Genomic DNA, 21375 nt, shown 5'->3' with positions numbered 1-21375 from the left:
TTTTCTGGGATGTGTAAACAGAGTGTAGGTTGAGAACATTTGGAGATGATCCTAGATTACGTTTGGCTCAAGATGAAAATATTTCAGTTAATATATATAGATAAATAAGTGAATAGTGAGTTCAAAGATGTGGACTGTAAATTTCAGAGCTCAGATGCTACCACTACAGTATATTCAGGATCCTTAAAGTTAGAAATACTTCAAGTTAAGTAAGTGAGTTAAAGCACTTCAAGGCTCATTTAATTATGTTAATGTAGCCTGAGTGTATGTCAGTATACTGCATATACATTCTGATTGCTGGGATAAAGTCAATAGTAAGCTAGTGTGCAAGGATATTCTTTAATTTAGAGATCTTCATTTGCATAGAATAGCAGGATCATGCTTGTGATTAAATTAGGCTTTGCCCAAAATGTACCAGAATTATCTGATATTATCCTTACTGTTTGCAGGGGATACTGATAAACTAAAGCTGGTAGCCTAGTCTGTATATTCTCTATATGAACTATAAAGCATTATATGAAAGCCTTGATTGATTAAGCTATGATGAACAGGAGAGGTATCTGTGGGCCCAGGAGGTGATGACTACATCATATAGATGACCACAGTTTGTAAGAGGAATAAAAGGCCAACATGAATTTTAAAAGAACATGAATTAATAAAGGAAATGAAGGAAAGAAAAACAAATCTGTCTGTGAAATTAAGAAAAATGAGAAGAAAGTAATAAATCTGAATGAAGGTAGTCTGATTTTGGGCAGAGGAGATGATGAATACGCACAAGAAAGTGAAGGTGAAAATTTAATTATGAATTATAAAATGTATATCAGAAAATATGAATTGGTGTCATCTAAGTTGTATGTATGAAAGTAAGAATCTGTAGGTTGGTTATATGTTTTAGTGAGTGGTGCTAACAGAAGAACAAAGATGCATTTTTGGAAGAATTGGTACAACATTCTGAATTAACACAGTCAAGTGTTCATTTGTTACATGTCATGAATGGATGGATGGGAACAAGATGAGAGAGTACAGAAAATAATTGGGCCATTCAGACCTAAGAAATGAATGAGAAGGGTGATTGGTGACTATGCTTAGAAAAAGATGTATTTCTTTTGAATACATACATATGACAAATAGATGAATATAAATTTAAAAGCATTTGATTATGATGAAAGATTGAGTGACAGATACAAGGGAGATAAAATATTCTGAATGTTGGATAGATCATTTCTTAGTAGTGGCATTCAAGAGTGGCTCTTGGAAAAAATGACATGAAAGAAAAGTTAAAAATGAAAAAAACAAAAGTGGAAATAGGATGACTACCAGATGAAAAAGTATTAGAAGCTAGATTAACCTACCAGCAGAATGAATGGAAAGTATATATAATGGAAGGGAATATGGAAATTGATTGGAACAGAATTAAAAGAATTGTGGTTCATGGTGCCACAGAACTATATGGAGTTATGCCAGTAGGAAATATGAAAAAGATTGCTGGGCGAAAAAGGTTGTAATGGTGAAAAAATGCAGATAGAAAATAAGTACTGCAAAAAAAGATGAAATAAAAGTATGTGTCCAAAAAAAGATTGATGGCAAAGAATGGTTGAGAGACAGAGAAAATGCAGAGTAATTTTGATGGAAGTAAAACATTGTTTTGGAAGAGGGCTAAACAAAGAGCCTTCAGCAGAATGAATGGAATAAAAAATGAAAGTGATAGAATAATTTGAGATGAAACTGGAGTGAGGGAATGCTGGAAAAACTATTTTAGAGATCTATATGAGAATGAAGAGTCAAAATGAATGCAATAAATGTTAGTGTTAAAGAAAAATGATGAAAATGGAATCATAAATATGTGAATGTTCAAAATGATAATGCTGCAGTTGTAGATGGTGTAACTGGAGAAATGTTCAGGAGAGGTGTAGATTGATTATGGAATGACTGTGACTTGTTTACTGTGTACATGAAGACAGCATTTGAGCCTGATGACTAGAAAATGCTGTTATTGTTACCCCATGTGGAAGGAAAGAGTGCTAAAACTGTAGGGGATTTATTTGCTAAGTGTGCCGGGAAAAATGTTTGGCAGAACATTCTGATTGTCATCTCCTGTATTTTTTCATTAAACAAAATGTGGGAAGTACAGCATGGCTTTATGCCAACCTGGGGATGTACAGGTCAGATTTTTGCTGTTCATCATGTCACTGAGAAAAGTTGGTTGCTGAAAGCATTAAGTGTGGTATATGATGGAAGCCAAGCAATAAATGAATGAATAAAATACTTAGTGAATGTTCTAGTCAATTGTCTCAGGATACTGAAAGAAGAAGGTCCACAAATAAACAAACTAAACATTGGAGCAAATTCCACGAGGGGATCTTACATATGGTTGATTTAGACTAAGGAACATGGAATAAGTAAAAAAAAAAAAAAAGCATTTCATTGAGAGAAAATAGTATTTTAAAATGTTAATCCTATAACTCTGCATTTTGACAAGATGTGGCAACTAGAAGCTTTGATTTCTTCTGAAAGACTCATACAAGTTGCTGTAGAGATAGACTGTCATGAGCATACCTATTAGAGTGGTAGATACAGTGGTACCTCTAGTTACGAACTTAATCCGTTCCGTGACTCTGGTTGCAACTCGAGTTGGTTGCAACCCAAGGTAAATTTTCCCATAAGGTTCAATGTAAATACGGTTAATCCGTTCCGCCCTCCAAATTTGGTCGCACCACGAGGCAAATTTCCCCATAAGGTTCAATGAAAATATGACTAATCCGCCCTCTGAATTTGGTCGCACCCCGAGGTAAATTTCCCCCATAAGGTTCAATGTAAATCAAAACAAAACAGTTCTGAAACATATGCATTTTATTTTTAAACCTCAAAAACCTTCCAAACGCCACAAAAACCTTCCAAACGCCACAAAACACACCACAAGCCTCACCGAACGTCTCCTTGCTACCATGATCTCGCCCACAGGAAGCCGTGACCGCGTGGCAGCAAGGAAAATGGCCGCGGATCCGGTTCGTAACTTGAGGCAGAGTTCGCAAGTAGAGGTAAATTTTTGGGACCGGAGCTGGTCGTATCTTGAAAAATTCGTAAGGAGGGGCGTTCGTAACTCGAGGTACCACTGTACTATGCTAACTATAATTTTAATAATGAAAAAAAGCATGATCAAATTTTATAAGTGTTAATAGCCAATGTTTTTAAGATAAAGAGTTTTTAATAATATACCGTATTTTTCCGACTTTAAGATGATACTTTTTTCTAAAATCCTTACCCTAAAAACTGAAGGGCGTCTTATTCAAGGAAGTCAGCCGAGAATCGCGCGGTTCCAAACTGCCCATACTTTGTTTCTGCAGAGAGGCTTCCTCCTATTGCTAGCCTCCAATCACAAGTGAAATAGCTTGTCTCCCAAACAGACTTCCGCCAGTCATGAGCCTGATGTAACTGACGTCCGCTGATGCTGAACAAACCAATTAAAGGAAGGCTGATTGCAGAGACAAGCTATCTGCAGTTTCACTCGTGCTTGAATGTAATCAGTTAAGCAAAAGAGCCTGGGAATAGAGCTGCAGAGAGACAGTTTGGACCTCCTCCCACTGAGTATATCAGGTCAATGTTAACTAATTACTAAATAAAAATGTGTTCTGCACTATCTTTAAAATATTGATTTTTTAATTTTGGACTGGAAAAGTGGGGGTCGTCTTGTACATGGGGGCGTCTTATTGTCGGAAAAATACAGTATTTATATCTTGGTAAAGAGTAGGTAACTTTCTATGCAAACCTAATTGAAAACAAAGGGTAGGTGAAAGAGGCAAAAATTGTTTGCGTGTATAATGTATAAAGTGTCCCTTGAATCAAACTCAAAACCTTGTGACTCTGGTGACTCTTTTCTTGGCCATAGTATAAAAGCAGCTTGGCATTTCCCTCTTGGATGTTTTTCAACTTTCTGGTCTTGTCTATAGCCCTGGGATTTTCTGGCAAGTTACCAAATACAAACCAGGAACAACCCTGATTATGCTTTTCAAAGTTGGACAATGTCAGTTACAGGTACTGCTACCTGCTGAGACCAAATTTACTTTTTTTTTTTTTTGCATGCACATGGGCCTTTGAATCGGTCTTGGCTCCTGAGGACTACCTGGACTAGTCCCTGCAGTTTTCTTCGCAGGATTTTCAGAAGTGGTTTGCTATTGCCTTCTTCCTAGGGCTGAGAGAGAGTGAGCTGCCCAAAGTCACCCAGCTGGCTTCATGCCTAAGAACTTATGGTCTCCCAGTTTCTAGCCAGGTGCCTTAGCCACTACACCAAACTGGCTCTCATTTACATATTAGGATGAACCTAATGGACAATTCAGTTCTAATTCACTGAATCATATGGGGCATTTGCCTAATCTATGCTCAAATGTTTGGGAAAAAATTAGCCTTTTAATATTAAAAGGTAATAATAAAAGTAGTATCATTTAAGATTAAATACAGATGCTTTATTAGTTCACAAATTATTTCTCAGAAATAACATCAACTTTTCTTTAACTCTATCCACTAGTTTGCTCATAAATTATAAATTCAGTCAGTTGTGTAATTATACCAATTACGTTCATGTCAGTTACAATCTTTTGAGTTAATTAAATTCTTGAATAATGAATTCTCTCTCTCTCATTACTAAGAGATGTATTTATTCAAAGAATATTAAATGCATACTGCAGTGCTTTTGGACATCAAATTAAATGTTTTCCTATATGAGTGGAAAATCTTAAGATATATATCTATATCCTACTTTTATATATAGTAACAAATAACATTTGTCTAGTACAGGACTGGTAAACCATATTTATGGTACAATTGGGCTAAAGGACCAGCCTGCTTTTGCAGGAGTAGAGGCTACTAGCTAGCCCCAATTCTCTTTTAAAAAAAAAGAGAGAGAGAGAGAGGCAGGCTCTTCCCATGTTTGTAGGATCTATATGACTCAAAATTATATAGTGCGTGAAGACAATTGTTTTGCCTGGTCATTTTCTTAAAAAAACCAAAAAACTGTTATTTTAATATGTTTAGCTAATATTAAATTTCTGAATAAACACATCCCAAAAGTGAAAATAGAAATCACTAGAATTTATTATGTTCCTTCTAAATAATCTATCTCTTATTTCATGGAAAATGTTTATTCTGTTTATAAATTTTTTTTAAGTGCCATGTCAAGCAAGTGAAGCCATCATTATAAACATAATTGTGTGGGGATGGGAGTAGGGATACCCCTGTGGTTGACTACAGAATTATATAAGCTACACAGGGTAGCCCATTGCTTTTAATACTTATATCGCTGGGAGAGGAAGTAATATACAATGCTCCTGGAGTGTACTCCATTGATACCCAGTTTCATACTGTTTCTGAGGAAGAAAGAGTTGAGGAAATGTGAAGGAGATGCAAATACGAAGGCTACAAAGCAAATGAAAATAAACTTTTTCCAGTGTAGTATTGGATCTGGCTTGCCTCTTGTTTTCATGTACGTAAATCTATACATAGTGCAGCTTGCAGCTGGTCATTTTACATGCTAAGTAGAATTACTTTGAATTATTAGTATCAAGTAATATAACTATACTTTCCAAGTATACTTTATTTTTATTTTACTACATTTATATTGTGCCTTTCCACTAGGACTTTAAGACTTTTCTGATTTTACCCTTACAAGAACCCTGTGAGGTACTTAAACTGAGAGACAGTCACTGGCCCAGTGCCATGCAGTAAGGAAATGGGAAAGGGCATTTGCTAGTCACAGACAGCCAAAGGTCTTAGGAGAAAGCCCAGGCATTTATTTCTTAAAGTGATTAGTAAGTTTGTGTCCATTTTGATAAAGGGCTTTAATAATATGTCTGTTCATGTTTGTGAGAGAGTTCTTGTGTATATTTCTATTGAATAATAGCATCATTATGATTTTTCTAAATGAACAATCTGGCTGATGTGTCAGACAATCTTAGGCACATTAGCTTGAGCAGCAGCAGGAACCAGGTTGAATTGGTAGGCTTTACTCATATTGGAGTAGAACAGATTACCATTAATTTATGTATATTTGGAAAATGCCACATTAATTGTACTCCTGTAACAGTGGTGCAGGAAGCTAAACAGAAGTAGTGTTTGTTGGAACACTATTAGAAGCATTTGATTTATGTATATATGTAAAAGAAATACTTTAAACAATTATATATAATGTTGTAATTGGTAAGACTTAAAAGGAAGAATTAACATATAAATATATTGTTGAACATTTCCCCAAAATTTATTTTATACACTAAGAATATTGCCCTGTTTTTCCCAAGGAAATACTTAAGCCAAAATGGCTTAGTATTATGTAACTAGGTGTTTTGCTTGTCCAGTCCCCAAATTTTTCAACAAGAACTTTTAGGTTGTGAAGTTGTTTAGCATAATAAGTGTAATATTTAAAAAATGAAATCTAATCCATAGAGCAGGAAATATGTTTCATGTCATTTCAGTGTGGTTTGCATGAAAACTGAATGTTGATTGAAAATGTTAATCATGAGAAAGTTCTTCTGGAGGCAACCACTAGATTATTTACAGTTCCCTATTTATGATAAGGATAAATATTAATAAGTTAATGTATGCAGAATATATACAGTGCATTCTGAAAGTATTCAGACCCCCTTCACTTTTTTCAATTTTGTTATGTTGCAGCCTGATACTACAATTGTTCAAATTCATTTTTTTCTCATTCATCTACACTCAGTACCCCATAATGACAAAGTGAAAACAGAATTTTAGAAATGTCTGTAAATTTTTTAAAAAGGAAAAACTGAAATATCACATTGGCATAAGTATTCCGAACCTTTGCAACAACACTTGAAATTTAGCTCAGGTTATTTTAGCCCATTTCTCTTGATTGTTGCTGAGCTGTTTCTACACCTTGATTGGAGTCCATGTGTGGTAAATTAAATTGATTGGACTTGATTTGGAAAGGCACACACCTCTCTATAGAAGGCCTCACAGCTGACAATGCATACTGTACTGGAGCAAAAGCCATGAGGTCAAAGGAACTGCCAGCAGAGCTCAGAGACAGGATTATTGCAAGGCACAGATCTGGGGAAGGCTACAAAAAAATTTCTGCTGCACTGAAGGTTCCCAAGAGCACCGTGGCCTCTATAATTCTCAAATGGAAGAAGTTTGGCACAACCAGGACTCTTCCAAGAGCTGGTTGCTTGGCCAAACTGAGCAACTGGGGGAGAAGAGCCTTAGTAAGAGAGGTGACCATGAACCTGATGGTCACTCTGACTGAGCTCCAAAGATCCTGTGTGGAGATGGGACAAAGTTCCAAAAGGACAACCATCACTGCAGCCCTCCACTGATCTGGGCTTTATGGCAGAGTGGCTAGACGGAAGCCTCTCCTCAGTGCAAAACACATGAAAGCCTGCTTGGAGTTTGCAAAAAAGCACCTGAAGGACTTTCAGACTGTGAGGAACAAGATTCTCTGGTCTGATGAAACCAAGATTGAACTGTTTGGCCTCAATTCTAAACATTATGTCTGGAGGACACCAGGCACCGCTCATCACCTGCCCAGTACCATCCCAACAGTGAAGCATGGTGGTGGCAGCATCATGCTGTGGGGGTGTTTTTCAGCAGCAGGGACTGGGAGACTGGTCAGGGTTGAGGGAAAGCTGAATGGAGCAAAGTACAGAGATATCCACAATGAAAACCTGTTCTGCAGCACTCGGGACCTAAGACTGGGCCGAAGGTTCACCTTCCAACATGACAACGATCCTAAGCACACAGCCAAGACAACACAGGAATGGCTTAGGGACAACTCTGTGAATGTCCTAGAGTGGCCCAGCCAGAGCCCTGACTTGAACCCTACTGAACATCTCTGGAGAGACCTGGAAATGGCTGTCCACCGACAGTCCCCATCCAACCTGATTGAGCTTGAGAGGATTTGCAAAGAAGAATGGCAGAAAATCCCCCAATCCAGGTGTGCAAAGCTTGTCGCGTCATACCAAAATAGACTTGAGACTGTAATTGCTGCCAAAGGTGCTTCAACAAAGTACTGAGTAAAGGGTCTGAATACTTAAGTACATGTGATATTTCAGTTTTTTCTTTTTAATAAATTTACAGACATTTCTAAAATTCTGTTTTCACTTTGTCATTATGGGGTGCTGAGTGTAGATTAATGAGGAAAAAAAATGAATTTGAACAATTGTAGTATCAGGCTGCAACATAACAAAACTGAAAAAAGTGAAGGGGGTCTAAATACTTTCCAAATGCACTGTATATAAGAAAATACTGTAGTATTTTCTTTTCCTCTTCTGTCTGTATTCTGAAGAAGTACATGCTAGGAGTGCAATATCATTTTTTAAACATATATAGATGAGCTCAAGCAAAATGATTTATAGGGAAGAAATTTGAGTTATTGCATTATATTTGTATAGTACACTTTGAACAAAATACAGTACAAAATGCTCTGTTCATTTGTGTTCAGTTTACATAAGTGATTCAGAAAAGCCCAAGGTAGTTTGGAGAAGCAGTGACCAGGAACAGCCCAGGAAATGATGAGAAAAAGAAGGTGATTGAGTAGTATTATCTGAGGTTACCATCAGCGTAAGTTAGGATGCTTTTGTTTTATTTTGCAGCCATGCATCAAAAGCTAATGTCTTTTTTTTTTTAAACCTGTTCTTTTATTTATTCAAACTCCATGACAAACAAAAGCAAAATAGAGCCAATACTGTTCTCCAATGTTTTCTAAGTCTTGGTGTGGTAGCTACATTTAAAAGTAAGCTAGTGTGATGATGGGATAGGAGAATCCAAAATGCTGTTTCCCAGTTAATAGTATCAGCAGTGATTGATGTGGAGTAAGAACTAGTTTCTATTGAAGATTCTCAACAAGAAACTTTATCCATTTCCTTGATTGAACTTGGAGACCAATATAGGCTACCCTTTTGTGTTTTGTAAATCTTAAGTAAAATGGAGATTACTTCAGAATCCTTTCTTTTGTGCTTGTTTTAGCGCTTAAGATCATTTTTGTAGTTAAAGGCAAAAAGTAGTTTTGTTTTATTTGAATAATAATATCAGAGCTAATTATTACATTATATTTTATTTTTTAGTAAAATAAGAATCAGGCTTGTTATATTGGTTGAGAGACCAGCATTGCTGAAGTGGATTGTACAGCAGTCCTGATTTCTCGGCCAACATAACAAAATATCTGTACTGGATTGTATAACAATCATATCTCATCAGTGAGTCAGTAAGAAAACTATTGGGATAATTATAAATCAGATTTTAAATATGAAAATGCTTTTGCATTATTAGTAGTGTGCCACAGAAAAAATAAGGAATGATTTTTTTTTAAATAGTATTTCCATCATCTGTTATTGCTGCAGTTAAATCCTCTTTAAGAAAGTCTTTTATTTAGTATTTAGAATATATTCTGCCTTTGCTCAAGGAACTCAGTGCAGCTTAAATGGATATTTTGCTTCATTTTACTCTCACAACCATCCTGTGAAGTCGATTGGGCTGAAAAAGAGTACTGGTCTCCATAGTAGAATTGAACATGGGTCTTTCCAGTCCTATTCCAACACAGACAGTGCTCTGGATCGCTACCACCCTCCATAAACTGGTGCTCTGTAAATTAGTTGGATTGCAGCTGCAGCATGCTGAAGGCCTGCTGACTAGGTATAGATAGAGGCACTGAATCTTCATTTCCTATAGTGAATGCATTTGCTTATTATGATAGCTTTGGCAATCACTATCTTATTTATTCTGCTATTTATGTCATTTTAGAGTCTGTTAAAATACATTATTTATATTGTAAAATATAGAGGTAGTCAAACATTTTAGTAATGGGCACATTTAGAATTTTGAGAGCAAGTTGTAGGCACTCCCACAAAATTGCTGCTGAAGGGAGCATTTTCTTATTCACAGATTACTTACCATGAGAGATGTAGCCATTCCCAAAAAAATCAGTTGTCAGGAGACAAACTGGCGAAGTTGTTTCTATCTGCCTATCTATCCATCCAATTTCTAGGCTGCCCAACTCCAAAAATAGCTCTGGATGGCTTTGTAAATTAAAAACAGGGAAAAAAATTGCAATTGCCCCAAGGAAGCATTAAAAAAAACTGCAATAGCACTCCCAACCTAAAGGGGCCTGCCGGCCCCCAACCCAAGGCCTAAAGGAAGAGCCATGTTTTTAAAGCTCACTTGAAGGCGGCAGGTAGAGGGAATCTCCTTTTGCCTTTAACAAAACTTGCTCACCTTATTGCTTGTCAACACGTAGCCTATTTTGCTTAACAGCCTGTAGTGTGCAACTGTAAGTACAGAGGCATTCCCATTATAGCAGATAATGTGTGGCTTTCAACAGTGTGGCCAACAGACTGCCACTATTTTTGTTATAATGTATTGGATTATGCTAATGTATGTTCTCTTATGTATTATTTGAACATTTAAACAATTAAAAACACATTTCTTCAAAGAACTGAATCATAGCTAAAAAAAAGTCCTGCAGCCCATTTTTATTTTGTTTTGTAAAAAAAAAAATCATTATTGTTAGAATACAGTCAGGAGAGGGATACATCCTCAGTGTTTGATCATTTGAGAGCATAAATGTGATTGACTAGGATCTGAAATATTCAATATTATATGTCCTCTAAATTGATCCTAAGACCTGAAAGACCAAGTTATGGACAGATTGTGATAGAGAAAATCTATCTGTGTGGTTGCTAAGAGTCAACACTGACTGGATGGCGCACAATCAATCAAAAATTGATCCTGGAACCAGTAATTAAAAAGAATTTCTCAATTTAGTTTTCTGCCAGAGGGAGCTAAAAATTTAAACAAATATAATGTTATTACAGAAAGTTAATGTACAATTTTAGCATCATGATCTATCAGACTGTTGAAAAGTTGAAAAGATCCTGGGTAGAAAATTATGGCATATTGAGACTCGTTTGTGAAGTTGTACCCATAGTGTCGCTAGCTACTAGTCAGCCATAACAACATTCTAAAAGATTTATTTTCCAACAAATGTTGTTTGTTTTGGCTTAAATTAGGGGAAGCTGACTCATTACAAATAAAACTAATGAATATTGTATGCATCTTTTGGAATATGATCACGGTTTTTTGTGCTAATAATACCAATATTTTATTGCCACAAAACATACATGACATTTATAGGTGAGCAGCATTGAATGGTGTAAACAGTTAAAAACTTAGACTGTTTTGAGTTTATGAACATAGACTGTTGATTTTCAGAACCGTGTAAGGAACAAACATTCCAAATTGGAAATATGAGAAAAAGTTTTGTTGATGTAATAGCTATACTTATGGACCACTATACCAGATTATTATGGGTAGAAAGGAATTAATAGCAATGATAAATATTTTGGCAATGTAATAATTGGGGTTTATCATTGAAATGTGAATAAAATAACTAGGCAGGGGACATTTAAACTGAACTGTATACAAATTTATGGAAAGAATAAAATAGAATAGTTGCAGAAGACTTTTAAATTCAAGCATTTGAATTTAAAACATAATGGAGTAGACTTTGCTTAGTGTATTCCCCCAACCGAAATTAATTTTTTTTTTCTAATTCTTTTCCAGGGTTTTCATGGTCCTTATCCCTTTGGACAGTCTTAAAAACAAAAACGGGTATCGTCAAGAAGAGAATTTGGCAAAGAACGGACTTGGGAGGGAGGGGAAGTTCTTGTGGCTCATAGAAGATACAGCATGAACTCCCTTCTTGCTCTCCATATCCTGGGATAAGAAGAAAAACAATAACTTAAGACTAGTTGTTTCCATAAAAAAAAAAAAAACCTAAAGTATGCATGTGTGAATGCTGAATTTCAGGAGTGCTGTTCAGTGCTATGAGAGAGAAAAATACACCAATGTTTTGTTTAGAAGTCATTGTCACAATTAATTAGGTAGCCTAAAAGAAATTTTTTAAAAAGATTAAAATGGAGAAGCCATCTCTTTTTAAAAGAAGTTATTTTGCCTACAGAGCGGTTGTAGACTGAGCAAATGTTATTTTTTTCACAACTTTTAAAAGGGACAGCGTGCATTTTTATAGAGATGTGCTTGCTATGAAATAGATGTTGTGTTTAGTATTTTCTTGGTTGGTGCAGCTGCTATTTGTATGTCAGGTGATATTAATTTCTAGCTGGATTCATAACCAGGTCCACGGATTTTAACATTTTTTTTTTTAGTTAGTTGCTTTTTAATTTGCTGTTGGCACTATGCAGTAGTCATCTGCCTGTTCTTTTCCATTTGTTATAGTTATTCAAGTCCAGTTTCACCATTCATGGATAGATGAGAAAGTAGAGAGGATTGCAATGACAGTGGAGGTTTGAATATGTACATGCTCATACTAGATTTCCAAAGTTTTTCCTGAATAGGTTAGCAAATTGCCATATTCCCATTTTCTTGAATACACTGTAACTGTTGTTGAAACATCTATATGTCTATGTCCATTTTGTGCCAAGAAGAATTTTGATTTCTACAGTGGTAGAGCACAATGTTTCCTGGCATTTTTAGATGTAGGAGTAAGTATCACATCTTCTTTTCTATTGTGAGATAATTGATTTTTGCTTTGTTGAAAGTGACTAAGTAACTTAGAATATGTAGAAGGAATCAGCAGCTGCCATTCAAGTAATTTATTTTATCAACTTTCTTGTTCTTTAAACATTGATTTTCTAGTTTGTATATGAAAAGCTAGTGTCATTTGAAGTCTAACCATGTGCAGCCCATGGAGAATGATAGCCATATATAACTGAGACCAAGCTGTCCAGTTAACAGAGCATGGTCTCTTGAAATTCTTGGGGTTTGCATCAGTGTAAGACTTTAAAAAAAGTGGGAGGGGGAATCTGTGTAATTCAGAAACTTGAACTAGCAGCCATCTGCCAAAGAGAGAATAATATGCAATGTCCCCTTTCTTTGATTTTGCTCAAAAGACCAAACTGCCTATTTTGTGACTAAGGGAATGGTGTGAAAACATGTTCTGATGGGGATGTAATAGAGAATGTTGTTGGGCTCAAAGTATTATCTTCTAAACTACCTTTTTTTCATAGGTTGGCATAAAGAGCCTTTTACATATATGATACTGTTGACCACAATCTTGTTTCCTGCCAGAACATATAGAGAGCTCCTGCAGAGTCTAAACAGAACTGGCTGAGATCTGAGGAAGCAAGTATTGAGAGATGCAGTTTCCTAGGACCGGTCAACCATCAAAGATTGTTTGCTCTTTTGAGGGATATGTATATTTTTTCTTGGCACCTAATTTTGTTTATCAGCCATAAACACTGGAAGACATTAATGCAAAAAAAAAAAAAATACTTTGAAAAGGTAAAGGATGGAGTATAGGTACTAAAAGATATTTTCCATTATTCCTCGGCCTTTTTTCTAACATGGCTCTCTAAATATGTATCTTAATCACCTCAAGCAATATATTTTCCAAATTCAAAAAAGGATATATAAACTGATTATGTATAGCATTAATCCAGATTTGTTTTAATTTCTCCCCTGCTGTAGGCAAGCACCTTTCTAGATAGGCCAGCAAAAGATTGAGTGACTAGATGGAATATGTGTGTGTATGTAAATGAGCGGGTGTGTTCTTTGGCAGCAACAAGGGAAATCTTACAATAGCAATAGCTAACCAAATCCATACAGTTTTAGCTTTCTGTTTGAAACAGTTACCCACGCTTTTATTGTAAAGATTGTGTACTGTTTTTTTACACTGTACAGAAGAAAAATTGATAATTACCAGCCAACAATTTAGAATGTTGGATGCCCATTCTCCTTGGTAATTTCAAATATTTTCTCTTTTCTCAAGCGCTAGTGACTTGTATGAATTGAACAGTCCTCTAATATAAAGAAGGCAAAAGCCAGCAGCAGTGATGAGTTGCAGTATACACTACTTTGGATTTTTCCAAGATGGTTTTCCTCTTTAGGGGTGAACTCTCTTCAGTTATGAAGGGCTTTAATCTGTGAGTATTTTGTATAAGGGGACAGCCCTGTCAGGGATGGCAATGGGAAGATGTTTAAATTGTTCACTATTCCTCCTTTGGTTCCCTCCCCCCTCCCCTAAATTTATCCAATAATAAGATCTTAGGGTTCAGAGTAAAGTTCCTTAGTTGTAAAGCCACTTATGATTTTGGGCTTATGACAAAATCATGTTGATTAGGTTGGAGGTAGCACTTTCATGTTTGAACAGTTAAGGACATATATCTATCTTGGCATCAAGGCTTGTTTTCAGAACTGTGTAATATTCATATCTTAGAACCAACAGGGAAAGTTTATGCTATGTGTTGCATTTTTTCCCTCCCCAGTGAATAGGCTGTAACTTTTAACAATTGCATGGCAGCAGGAACTAAAGAGGTGCAGCTTGACACAGCATGATAATTCAGTAATATAAGAAAGCTGTGCTTCTAGAATTGCTGCATGATATGCAATAAAGGCAGATCCCCTTATCAGAAAAATGTGACATTGTTAGGGTTGAAGTTTTTCATGTTGACTTCACTCATGACACCTCTCCTGTACAGTTTTCAGCTCGTCTATGGACACTGTCAAATGTGAAGTTGACATGAGTGTTTAGAATGCAGTCAGTATACACCTGAAAGTTATGACAGCTCTCAGAATGTTGTAACTAAAGCAAAACAAGCACTCTTATCTTCAAATGTTACAGTGTACATACATCTCCTTATTTCCTATAAGATCTGTAGAAAAATGTTAATGAAATAGTTGTTAACGCCATTCTACTGATGTGATAGTAGTATTTGGTCATGAAGGAAGCTAAACCTGCTTGATCCATGTCTGTGTTCGCTCACACTTCATTTCTGTAGTGTGATAAGAAATTATGATGGATTCCTACAAAGAATAAATACCAGTAATTATAATGTAGTAAGTTGTTTTCAAGATTTTAATTTTTTATATGCAAGCGTAACTATAGCCCAAACTATTGAATTTGAATATGTTGGTAACCTCTGTACCTGGAAATATGACTCCAGCCTGGAATGGAAAAGCACCCAGACTCTTCACTGGAAAATTGGACAAACTTCAAGTCCTCTGATTGAAAATAAGCTCTGTCCTTCTGGGGTGGGTGTCAAGCTTGTACCAACAGATTGGCCTAGGTTGTTGCCATTATCTGGAGAAAATGATAAGTGTAAAGAGAGGGAGGATCCAGAGATTTGGAAGTGTGTACTATTTATCCTTCCCCTGTTGCAAATGAACCCCATATTGAAACTTTCTAGGGACAAGTATAGCTGAAGTTTACTGGGGCTAAGAAATGCACGCTGTCCCATGTCCAGGTTTCCATTTTTTTTTTCTCTTGTGTGAATGATTGATACTGCAGCCTGTCTTTATTCTCTCTGGGGGGAGTGCATGTGTAGAGCAGGATGGTGTGTTGCTTCATTGAGTCTGGGAAGAATCCTGTAATAGCACATTGTGGGGAAAAACAAAGATGCTTTTTCCTTAATGTATAAATGAATATTTGTATGATTAAATTAACACAAAACAATTGTATAGTTGTTGAGTTTTTATTGATGGTGAGGTTGCTGCTGTAGCATCTGTTCATAATTTAAGTGGATTACTTTTCATTCTCATTTTCATTTGTTGGAGCTATAGACAAACCAGAACTGATCTGAAAATTCAGTGTTCTTAAGGAAAATTATAGTGCAGTTTGCATCAATATGCTTCAGGATATTTCCTTTGCACCCACTAGCCTTTTTAAAAATGATTCTTTAAATTGTGAATAATAAAAAGATAACTAGCATGCTACAAAGCAAGAACCATCATTTAGCACAGTCCTATTTTTATGAATACCTTTGGCCCCATAGATGTTGTTAGAAAATAAAAACAGTACATGACTATACCCCTGTGTTTTATTTGGAAATATACCCATCTGCCTGGACAAAAGGAAAAAAAAAGGGGAAGGTAAGCTGGAGTAGTAGAAAGTTTCCAAGGGATAGCTAAGTTGGCAAGGAGCAACTTCATTTACCAGATGGTAAATGAATGAATTATGAATGGCCACACCCTTCATAACAGCCTTCCTTCCCCATGTAGCCAATAATGTAGTTTCAACATTTCATGTGCCAATCTGCTATAAAATGTTGCCTGTTCTTGAAGGTACAGTGTAACCCCCATCTGAGTACACTCTTTAAGCATCTGTACAAATCCTCTGCAGTGAAACAAGCATCAGCCTTCAATTGGCTGGCTTACATAGGTCATTTGGGATAGACCTTGGGAATAAGAGCTGTTTGCAATATTAGAACAAATCTATGCATATTTTTTTTTAAAAGAGAACATGAGTGAATTAAATAGAGTGCATCCCACTTCTCTTTCTGAATATATGTGTATATATGTTTGCTATCCAAATTTGCAGAAGAAATATGTGGGTTTTTTTTCCTCCTGATCATTTCTGTGGCCAGGAAGTAAGAAATTTGACCAGCTGAACAGTCTAGAAACTCTGCCCATTCTGATGAATAAAACATTAATTTGTAGATGGCTTGTTTTACTTCAAAGAAGATGGGAATCATTTTATGTCTCACAATTTTCCATTTGATGCCATGGAGTGGTTTTATTAAAAAGAAACTCTTGCAAGTGATTTTATCATACACTGCATTCTAAATACCTAAGAACTTTAAAAGACCTGTTAGTGAGGTACATATAATGAAGCCATAGAAGCAGAGTATCAATTCATTTTGTTAGTTACAGAAATTAATCTTACATTAGTCTGTGGATTCTCGAATAAGGATAGATTAGCCCTTAAGGTTAGAGATTGTCCTTGAACGATTTCTGGAATCCTGTTTCCATGAGGCTGTGTGAGGAATTAAGCATGATTTTTCAAAATCCTCAGAGGAACAGTGGAAAACAGAGATCTGAATTCTCAGAAATTATCTCCATCCATCCATCCCTTAAATATATTATAGCCACCCACTCCAGCAGACTGGTTATTTAGGTTAGCAATGCTATCTTAACTTTCCAAAAGTTGAGAGGCATGTATGTTTGAGATTTTCATTTCAATCTTGCTGAGCTAGTTTTAAGCAGTTGGCTTCTCTATAGTAAAAATAATAGACGTTAAGTGTTTATATATAAAACCAGTGAAGTGGGACAATATACTAGTAAAATCTCTGAGTTATGGGGTTCGTTGGTTCGTTTGTTTTTTGGCCAGGAATGTATTGGATTATTTATATACTGGATATTTGTGATAACTTCTCTATGCACAGTTTGTTTTTTTATGGCTCCATCTGATAGAAAATCAGAATCAAGTACTTTAACCTACAGATAGCCAAGTTTTAATACTGTAAGGTCCATTAACTCAGTAATTGCATTAAATGATTAGTTGACTTATTTACCATCATTTATCATACTGAACATCATTTGCCACAAATCAGAGATGATAATTTATTCTGGGATGTATACAAGGCAAGATAAGAAAAGTTATAACTTCTCTTTTTTCCATGGTACAATTTCTTGTCCTGCGTTTCTGTCTTCTGCTGCTTATCATGATTATGCCTCATTGGTTCAACTACTCTTTCTTAGCTCTTGAAGCGAATAGTATCTTCAGGACTGACTAGCTAATGGGAACCAACAAGAATAGTATACCCAAGTACTGACAAACTGCAAGACAGAGGTCAATCTTTGTACTGTTGGACAGGAAGGTTACCTGCCACTTGCACAAATCAATAGAGTCAGTAGCAACTGTGCCATATATGCATGTGCAATAATACTTAAAAGCCCATTTGCTACATTCCATATGTTACATTTTTATAAGTAAACATTGCATGTACTCTTACAAAACCATCCTTTAAACTTTTAGAGATTAGTCCCCAGCATCTTTAAAACATTCCGGTTTCCTGCTATATGCTAGATCATTGCTATTGCTTAACTTGCACAGAGCAGCTAAGCTGATTTCTGTTTCATGTCTCCAGGGATGGCATTTTCAAATTTGCTTTTTGTGTTTCTTCCTGACTGTTGTGAATGTGCCTACTTGCCAATACTACAAACTGTTTCCAGACACAGAATGCACATCCCCACAAGGGAGTGATAAGAAAGAGATGTTCTCACACACACACAGAGGCAGATACTCTAGCCTCTCCCTTGGCCAGAAAAGGAAGACTGCCCCTTTTAAAACTGGAGGCAGACTCCAATAGAAATTGTTGGACTGAGGCTGTAAAAGAGTGAGGTTTAAGATTGCTCCCCACAATCCCTGATTAAAGTTTGGGAATTCAAGAAGCTGAAATAATGTAGGCAACTGAAGCAAGAAGAACATCTCTTTCAGAGTCCTGTCTACAGGAATAGGTAAAAACAGTTGAGAACTCTGCTAGATTTAATTTCTGTTTCTCTATGTAGTGCTGTTTTATTTTTCTACATAAGCTAGTGGATTGTGTGTGATTTCAGTATTTACCCATTCCTAACTAGGCATGAAGGCACTACAATATTGTAATAATATTGTAGACTCTGAAATTAAATTGCAACATCTCCCATCTGACAAGGAGAACGTGCCATCTGCAGCAGACTAGCGCTATTTTATGGTCTGCCTAGAGCATTGTATTTTCTTTTGGAAATTGCCTTTTAAGTTGCCAGTTTTATAATTTATCTTTGCCATCATTGACTATTTGCATTTCAGTATTTAACGTTACGAGTTCTACATATTATTTATATTTTTTTTTATTTATATTTCAAATTTAGATACCGCCCATCTCACAAAAAAGTGACTGGGGGGTTCACAATAAAACAATAAATATTAATTAAAATACAGTAAAAACAATATAAAAATACAGTAACAGATAATAAAACCAAACACATATGCAAATAATAATATCTTCCAAGATGTTGATGATCAGTAAGATGTTACTGATGGCACAATCACTAGGCAGACCATAAAATAGCGCTGGTCTGCTGCAAATGGCACAAATGGCTGCAAATGGAAAAGATATTATCTTTTCTTCTTTGTTCGTAGTTATGCGATAGGTCTATCTTTCAAAAAGGGTAGGAAGGATTGAATCATCTAGTCACACATCTCTATGATACATGGTTTCATTATTTTGCATTTTCTTATTTTAATTGCCAGAAAGTCAGCACAGGTTTTATAACAGTCCTATCTCTCTCATACTGGAATTATGGGAAATATACCAGGTGAGGCAGTACCTGGAAGATAGGTGGCATCAATGTGAACTACTAAGCTACTACCCCAAAGCAGGAGGTAGGGCCATTGTGTGAAGACACAGAGGGCTTCTGGGAGAGAAGGTTTGAGACCTCTAGCCTTCCACTATGGTCTCAGTTGGTTAGCTATACTGACACATTCCATTTTCATATTGTAAATAAAGTTTAACCCCTCATAACAAAATTAAAGGTTGAATTTCTAGAAGAGTGATCAATTTTCATGTTAATCCTTGCTTAAAAAATCAGTCTCGAATTATATGTTACTGTATGAGTTCCTGCTTGAGGACTGCTTTACAGATTTTAACACTGATGGCATATTAGCCAAACATGTCCCCCTTGTATCAGCACATTTTTTAATGTCCTCAGTATATGTTTAAAATTAACAATTTAAAAGTATAATTATGAATGTTGGAGTTAGTATGTACACTTCAGTGATAATGTGTGAAATGATCATGATTTTCTATAAAATGCTCTGAATTTGAAAGGAGCAGGCTAGCTTGTGGTCAAGGAAAAGGCTTGTTTCATTTCTTCACTATCTACTCTTAACTTAGTTTCAAATTCTGCATAAAGGGCAGATAAATTCTGTACTGTACATTGGATTAAGTGAAACACAATGGCTTGACCTTGAGTCTTTGGTAGGTTCAGGAATTGGAAGAACTTAATAAAGGCCATTAATTTATTTTAAAAGATTAGAAAAAGTTGACATTTTAAAAAAAATTGAAAGTAGGGTAATGCAAACTCACAGATTTATCCTGCATAGGACTTTTGAATGTTTCCAAATATATTCTACGTTATTTGTAGTACTTGAATTAAAATTCCACTTCTTTTTCCTAACAGGTGTTTCCTCTTTAACAACTACATGGCAGGCAGGTATAAGGTGAACCGTTACATAAAGGGAATAATTGTATCTAAAAACCTGGCACAGATAGGTGAGAATTTTGTTTGGTTTGTACATTTCTCCATAAATGGAATAAAAAGTCCTGTTTAAAAATTAAAAGGTTGACAAAAGAGAACTGATAATTGCCTGTCTTTAGTCTGGTCCCTGGATATCTTATTGGAAATACTTGCTTTTGTATTTTATCAGGGAATGAATATAGCTTTAGAGAACACAATATTCCTAACTCTGCTTTAAAATGTGTGGTGAATGGATTATGTGACATTTTCATTTTTTCTTCTTCACATTTACTTGTTTGCTTTCAAAATTGTTTGCATTTGGGGTTGCAACCTGTCAGGAGTTTGTCAGAGCCAGGCAATCAAAGCACACCTTCATTATAACGCAGTCTTTGGAATAGGCAAATAAATTTTGCTATCATTATGATGCTCTTGTTGTAAATGAAGCAATGGCCATGACTTTTACATAGTATATAGATGGGTGCGGTGCAGCAGGAAAAAGCCAAAACAAATAACTACCAAATAGAACAGTGCAAAGAACTGAATTTAAATATTTAAAAATTCATTCAGTTTTTCACTGTAAGCAATGTAATGATTAATGCCACCCATAGAGAGGAAAATCTTTCTTGTAGTTTAGCTATATTTCTTATTCCTGGAGTGCAAGACCCCAGATCATTAATTCACTAGTAGCAACATTGTGATTCTCCAACTCTTATAAGAAGTGTTTATTACCCTACAAAAGCTAGGTTTGTAGTAAGTACTATTAATAAGTGCAGTGAATATTATTTGCAGTAGGAGGAGCTAAATTCCTGTTTCCATTCAAATATCAACTTTTCCTGCTCTTAGAATTATGTATCAAGGTCTTTCTAGCTTTACATATTGTACTAATAGTTGTGCTAGTGCTTCATACTCCTCCAAAACATTGTAATATTTAAATTTCACTTTGAAAAAGTAAAGATAATATTTCCCTTGCCTCTAAGACTAATTAAAGCCATTTCCACTCTTTAGAAACAAGAGTGCCTATTTACTCATCAACTCAACTTTCAATTCAAACTCTCTTTTCAAATCAAAGTTCTATCTATCACATGTAGCGGCTATTTTTGATAGAGTATGACATGAGTCTGTCTTGTTGGTCAGCTCATCCAAATAGCTATTTTACAAAAGTTTCCAAAAACAAAATCCAGGAATATTGGAAGAGAATTAGGCCATTGATCAGTGTAATTTGCTAGTGTAGAGCATGGGCTGAACATGGCTTTAATTTGTATTTTCTATTATTTGTGAAACCTATTTTGATCAATTTTGTTAGGAGCTAATATCACTTCATCCATGGAACTAGACATTTCGATTCTCAGTCATTCTAGT

General features: G+C 35.7%; 1 protein-coding gene across 2 annotated transcripts in view; it reads left to right on the top strand.

Annotated features, from left to right (window-relative positions):
* ILRUN (inflammation and lipid regulator with UBA-like and NBR1-like domains) overlaps positions 1-20051 on the top strand; it is a 54282-nt gene extending 34231 nt beyond the window's left edge. For both annotated transcript variants that reach the window (XR_015793467.1, XR_015793466.1), the window contains exons 5-6: positions 11569-18258; positions 19960-20051. The gene's annotated coding sequence lies outside the window, so the exon portion shown is untranslated. The remainder of the gene's footprint in view (positions 1-11568; positions 18259-19959) is intronic.
* The last annotated feature ends 1324 nt before the right edge of the window (positions 20052-21375 follow it).

This window comes from Python bivittatus, unplaced genomic scaffold (assembly GCF_059951505.1).
Source record: "Python bivittatus isolate LINGU-HERP-01145 unplaced genomic scaffold, Pbiv_v1 ctg000700_np1212, whole genome shotgun sequence".
Classification (NCBI taxonomy): domain Eukaryota; kingdom Metazoa; phylum Chordata; class Lepidosauria; order Squamata; family Pythonidae; genus Python; species Python bivittatus.
Note: the sequence above shows the minus strand (reverse complement) of the source record. Positions and strands in the feature narration are given on the sequence as shown.